This window comes from Ursus maritimus, unplaced genomic scaffold (genome assembly GCF_017311325.1).
Source record: "Ursus maritimus isolate PB19 unplaced genomic scaffold, ASM1731132v1 scaffold_10, whole genome shotgun sequence".
In the NCBI taxonomy this organism is placed as follows: Eukaryota; Metazoa; Chordata; class Mammalia; order Carnivora; family Ursidae; genus Ursus; species Ursus maritimus.
Window position 1 is genome coordinate 27,712,920 of NW_024423344.1, and position 6,091 is coordinate 27,719,010.

The 6,091-nt window shown below is 43.6% G+C and overlaps 1 pseudogene; it reads right to left on the reverse strand.

Annotated features, from left to right (window-relative positions):
- Positions 1 to 4,948: 4,948 nt before the first annotated feature.
- On the reverse strand, positions 4,949 to 5,735 carry LOC103677679 (annotated as a pseudogene).
- Positions 5,736 to 6,091: the final 356 nt, after the last annotated feature.

Below are 6,091 nucleotides of genomic sequence, written 5' to 3' on the forward strand. Positions count from 1 at the left end.
TATAACTATGTAACCTCCTCCCTCTCCAACTCCACTTGGTCATTTGCCGTGTTTGGTCAAAGAGATGTTGGAAGAAGCCTGACAAAAGCCTGCAAGCTTCTGCATGCCCTCATGCATGACTGGGTTTGGACCCTCTACCACTGTGATACGGCTGTGAGAACACACTGGACTAGCCCACTGGAGAATGAACAGTCTATGCAGTTGTGGCAAGTGGCCTAAGCGAAGGCCATCCTACATCAGCTGAAAGCCAGCTGATCTTTCAAGAGAACACGTCAAAGACAAGAAGTACAATTCATCCTCCATTGTCGACTGTAGACTTAGGAGTTAAATCAATGGCTGTGTTAAGCTACTGAATTTGGGGGTGACTTGTTTTATAGCATTATTTGTGGCGACAGATAACTGACACAGAAATTATTTAGAATCAGGTACTATAACAACCCAAACTAAAAAATGTGGCATTGGCTTTGAGACCAGGCAGTGGACAGAGGCTAGAAAAACAGTAAGAAAACTGCTCTAGAAGAATGTAAAAAATGACATGGGTTATGTAGCAGCAGAGAAAAAAAAAAAAAACAGTAAAACCACCTCATGTGATCATTAAGAAGATAAAAAAAAAATGTACTAATGAAGTTTGGGACTCAAGCAGTAATATTTCCAGGCAGAATGTTCAGTGTCAGTGGCTCTTACTACCTGCATATCGATACGATTCCACAGCAAAGAGAAGGTTTAGAGAAATAACTGACCAGTCTGTAAGTGTATTTAGAGGGACTATAATGGGACCAGGACTTCATGGATAGAAAATAAAATTGTTTCCCATCTCTAGTCCTCCAGTTAGCAAAACACCCTCAAAGTAAAATGCATCCTGGAGCAAGTATCCAATCAAATATTTTTAAGACTTTATTATGACCTCTGAAAGAAATAAAGAGGAACCTAGCAGATCCTTTATGCTAGACAAAAGGGCTACTGGAAATCTTCAGAGCATTGTCCCACAGCAATCTGACTTGCCCAAATAAGTGATTAAGTTTCTGAGAGAGATCTAGCTCTAAAAGTACTGTAAGTGTTGCTTTTGGCTCATCAGATTTATAAGAAACCCACAAAAAGTTTGAGGGTACCGTATTACCAAAAGTCTCACCAATTTATACTAAAAGAAACTGAGACAGTCAAAAACGTTAAGAAAACCTTCGGGCTCTCCATTTCCACAAGCAGGAAGCAGACTGAGAACACTATCCAAAGCACACAGATGGCTAAGCATGGTAGAAAAGTAAAGATATCCCAGATGTTAGAGCACAGAGCTACACAAAACAATGGACTGGAAAGTCACTCTCAGGGAGAATGAGGCCTAATCAAGGAACATTCCACTCCTCTGAATTGGCAGTCCTGGAGCTCAGAGGCTTGACTTCAGAGCTGCTATAAATTAGTGCCTCGTGTGTTCCATTCTTCCTCTTTTTAAATGGGATAGTGTACCATGATTATCCTATCCTTCCTTACCTCAGTTTATTAGGTGTTGGCGACAAATAGCTTGTTTTTTTTTTCATTCATAGATCTTCAGCGCAAAGGAACTGCATCCAACAAGCCACATTTGGATCTGTTAATACATGTTGAGATCCTGGACCTTGAGCATGATGCTGTGATTAGATGGAATCTTTAGGGATCTTGGAAGGAGGAAGCAAGTATATTTTGCATGTGGGAATAAAATGAATAGTTGAAACCAAAGTGTGCACATTTCACTTCTGTGTCACTCTCCACTCCAATTTCTATATCAGTGTTCTACTGCCATACATAACACTGCGTAACAGATGACCCAAAACTGAATGGCTTGAAGCAACATCCATTTATTTAGCTCACAGACTTGAGATTTGTGATTTAAGTTGGGAATTTCTCCTGATCTTGGCTGGGCTCACTTGGTTTTCCAGGTCAGTTGGTGACTATCTGGGATCATGTTTCTGGTGGTGGTTGGCTTCGGGCAAGCATGTTTCAGTGACCTCAGCCATGACCAATCTCTCCCCCACAAGTTTTTCTCACCCTTCTAGAAGATTAGACCTAGCATAAACTTGTGACTCAGATGGAGAAAAAGAGGATTGTTTAGATCATGATTATGAAGAGCAGCAAGAGAGCAAGCCTCAGTGCATTTTTCAACCCTCTGCTTGCATCACACTTGCTAACAACTGATTGGCCAAAATAAGTTAATGACTCAGCCCAGAAACAAGGGATGGGACCATCAGTATAATCGACCTACCATAATTCCCAAACTATCTTCTCTGGAAACCAGTGTCCCACAGATGTTTTAAGATGTTCCACTGAAAAAGGGTTCTATGGTCATACAAATTTGTGAAATGCTGATTATATCCTCTAGGTAAGTCATAGTCCTCATTAAGTTATTAAAGACTCTGAGAATTCCTATGTCTGTTTACCCTGGTTTAATTGTTCTCTACCACACTAATTTAGTCATGAAACACATTAATCACAGAACACTCTCAAACACAGCTTACACAACAACTATTCCCTGAATCAGTCTGAGAAGCACTAGTCTAAATTATGAAAACTCCTTGTAATAACTGCATTACAACAGAGAGATTTAGGAGACCCAGAAGCTTTCACGGCAGAGATAAATAAACTGCTCATGGTAATTATTTTCTCTATTCCTAGATAAGAAAATCAAAATCCGAAAAGCTAAGCAAGCCCCACGGAAAGAGAGCGGAGCAGCAAAGCTGGGATGCATATCCGTGTCTGCCTGCTTCTGAACACCCGTCATCTTTTTATCTCCCTACCTGTCAATGGCGGAATGTCAGACACCTTGACAAATGGCAGGTGAAGCAGCACATGATAGTCTAAGACCTGAAAAAATTTGTTTACGTGCTGGCTTTGCCACTAAGTGATCTTGAGCAGGTCATAACCTTCTTAACAGAGTATACTGGAAATACTTTTTTTTTTTTTTTTGCTCCCTTGTACCCCAAAGAATCTGGAAAATATTTTGATGAATAGTTCTCTGGAACACAAGAATCCTCTGAGGCTTTCCCATCTGCCACCATAAAGATGACCTAAAACTTACTGCCTTATCATTAATCCGGTCCTGAACATAACAAATTCATTTTTTAATTTGTTTATTTCAATCACTTACAATATTCAAAATATCCTTCCAGCCTGAAACTCTTCCCTTGCCCTTTCTAATTTTCCAGTGAAATCTCGATGATGTATTCCACTGAGGGCATATTAATATTCTGAAGAGACACAATACCTGTACTGCAGGCACTAATTTTAGAACATTCATCATTGAGGATGGTTTTCTTCTTCCTGTCCTAATTTTTTTTTTCAGGTTGTCAGCCTGTTGGACTACATTAAGCCAGGCGGTGACTTTCCTTTATTAAACATGTCTTTCCTGAGGGCTTGCCCTTTGTTAGGAATGGCAGGAGGCCCAACAAAGGGAGAATCCAGAGCTCTTGGATGCGCTGAGCCTGCCCTCTAACCGGGGAGAAAGAATTTGGAGCAACAGGAGACCACACAGAAGGTACCAACAGAACGGCAGAAACAAGGTCACTTTGTCACGGAAGCTATTTTACTGTTATGGAATCCATCTTGGCTTTACCTCACCAATGTGCTGAGGCAATGAGGTGAACAGGTCTCAAAATTATTTCCAACTCTGTGATTTAATGTCTGGTTTTGTACAGCAGCACCCGCAGCACCACACGAGGCCTTCAGTGAAATATTTTGTCTTGCAGGAAATCTCAAAATACATTTGAGTCTCCTGTTCTCCTGAAAAAGCAGTAGGATTACTATCCTTTTATTGCCACCAGTCTAACAGTTTATATGAAGGTTGCTTCTCCTTCCCTTAGGGAGGGCGGGCCTCCAGAGCAGGATTTCTCCACCTGGGCACTATTGACATTGTGAGCTGGGGAGTTTGTTGTGAGGGGATCCTGTCCATTGTAGGATGTTTAGCAGCTCTAGATGCCCACTGGATTATAAAGGCAACCCCCACCCCTGATGTGAAAATAAAAAATGACTCCAGACATTGCCAAATGTCCCCTGGGGGGACAAATCTCTACTGGATAAGAACCACTGCTCTAAAGTATGAGGGGGAAGAGAATCCTAATTTTTGTGTGTGTGAAAAAGGGATACCACTACAAAGTAACACCCTGAGCTTCCCTCCAAACCCTCGTGTGCAGTTGCAACTTCCCACAATTGTTCACAAAGACCCTAATCTGGCAGCTGTTCTGTATCTTTTGCACTTGTCCTCCACCCCCTAATATCTTTTGCCACTCTACACACCAGGTTTTTGAGCTCTTTATCAGGCTTCCTATAGGGAGTTCATTCTCCAGGTTTTAATGACAACCAATCTTGAGCAATTTGGGACACATTTAGTGTCAAAACTGGGGAAGACTCCCATGGCATATCACGGCATCACATTCAAAAGTCTTGCTTCCCAGGATGGTGAGCCAAGGAGATGTATCAAAACATGCATCCTCCAGTTCCTCCTCCTTCAGGGTGAATTCTCTACGGACTCAGCAGAGCCCACTTCAAGACCTCCACTTCTACTGAGTGGAGGGTCAAACTAAGAGTCTTAAGTCTGGAGTCTCAAAAAGGTGTACCATTTGTTTTAAATCATAAAGCTAGCAGATGGGAGAGCCAGGATGTGAAGGTGGGTTTATCTACCTCCAAATGCTCATGCTCTTTCCTTCACCACCACACAAATGCGTTCCTTCAGGAAAAATAGAAAGAATTGGGAACACCATGAAGGGCATTCCACATTTTCCCCCCACCTCTCCTCCCACAACAGTATACACACAGACATGATTGTATGCCTACACACCAAACCAACAGACGGTGGTATTCGTCTAAAAACCAGACAATGCTTGCCACATGGCAAGTACACCCTCATTTATTCCTTACAATAACTTAACAGCAAATACTCTCTTTATTACTTTTAATTAGCATCTTTCAGAAGCTACTTATTTTCCATCAACCTTATTTCCACTTCCTGTTTAGAGTCGGTGGAAGAAGAGCTTCAGACTGGTTAGTAGTCCTCCCCACGCTCAGGCCTGAGCAGTGGGAGCTGCAGGCCAGGCCTCAGCAGGGCACCAACCTCCAGACAGGGCCAGAGTGCACCGTGAGCCTTCAGACCCCACCACCACCTCTGGCTGAGTAGCAGAGAACTCTGGCGCTGGGGCTGTGCAGCTGGCCTGAAATTGGTCCTTGCTCACACCCTTCCCAGCAGCGGCCTGCTCTTCCTTGTCCATCTCCTCAGGATCTGTGCGGAAGCAGAAATCTGGCGTGACTTCCCGCGAGAGCTCAAGGGAGCCAGGACTGCACATGCGCAAGAGTTCCCAGCCAGCGCCTGCCTCGTCAGACCCACCGAGTTAGCTCCATGTGGCTGCACAACTTGGCGACAGCCACATCGGTGGAAGAGAGTCTGTCACACAGAGCATTGGTAGGCAGGTTAACATGAGATGCCTCTGGAGAGGTTGGTGGCGAGTACCGGGAGCAGGAGCCACCAGAAGTCTCGGCTCTGGAAAGTTGCCTGGATCTGGTAATGGAAGGTTCCAGGAAGGAAGCAGCCAGCAGCCAGAGTGGCTCCAGGGGCAGCAGCAACCTTCAGCACAGCCTGCTGGCCAGTAGTCTTGGAGGATGTGACATGACATCACCGGGTTTTTAAATGACAACAATGGCACGAGCTGCCAGCAGAGCTTCTCCCAGGCTGTCCTCAGATTTATGCTGTAAATGCCATTTTCTTTTCGTAGATGTACCGATCCATTTGGAAGTCAAGGTAGGTGCCATCTGCAAGAAACTTAAGGAGATCCCCTCCTTCCCTTGTAGGACATCAAGGGCTCCAGATATTACGGAAGTTTCCCTTTAAGTCGTGACAAAAACTCAGAACAACAGTGTATGGACCTGTCTCTGGGGGTAATGCATAAAAGCTCTTTATTCCTATTTAAAGGTTGAGTAAACGGATGCACAGAGATGTTTGTGACTTGACCAAGGTCACACAGCTACTATGAAGCAGGACTGGACAAGTTCAGAATGCTTTAATTACCTATTGGGCCTTTGGACGGAAAAAAAATGAGAGTTTGGTATTAACCAAGTATAGTGGTGCAGAGTTGTC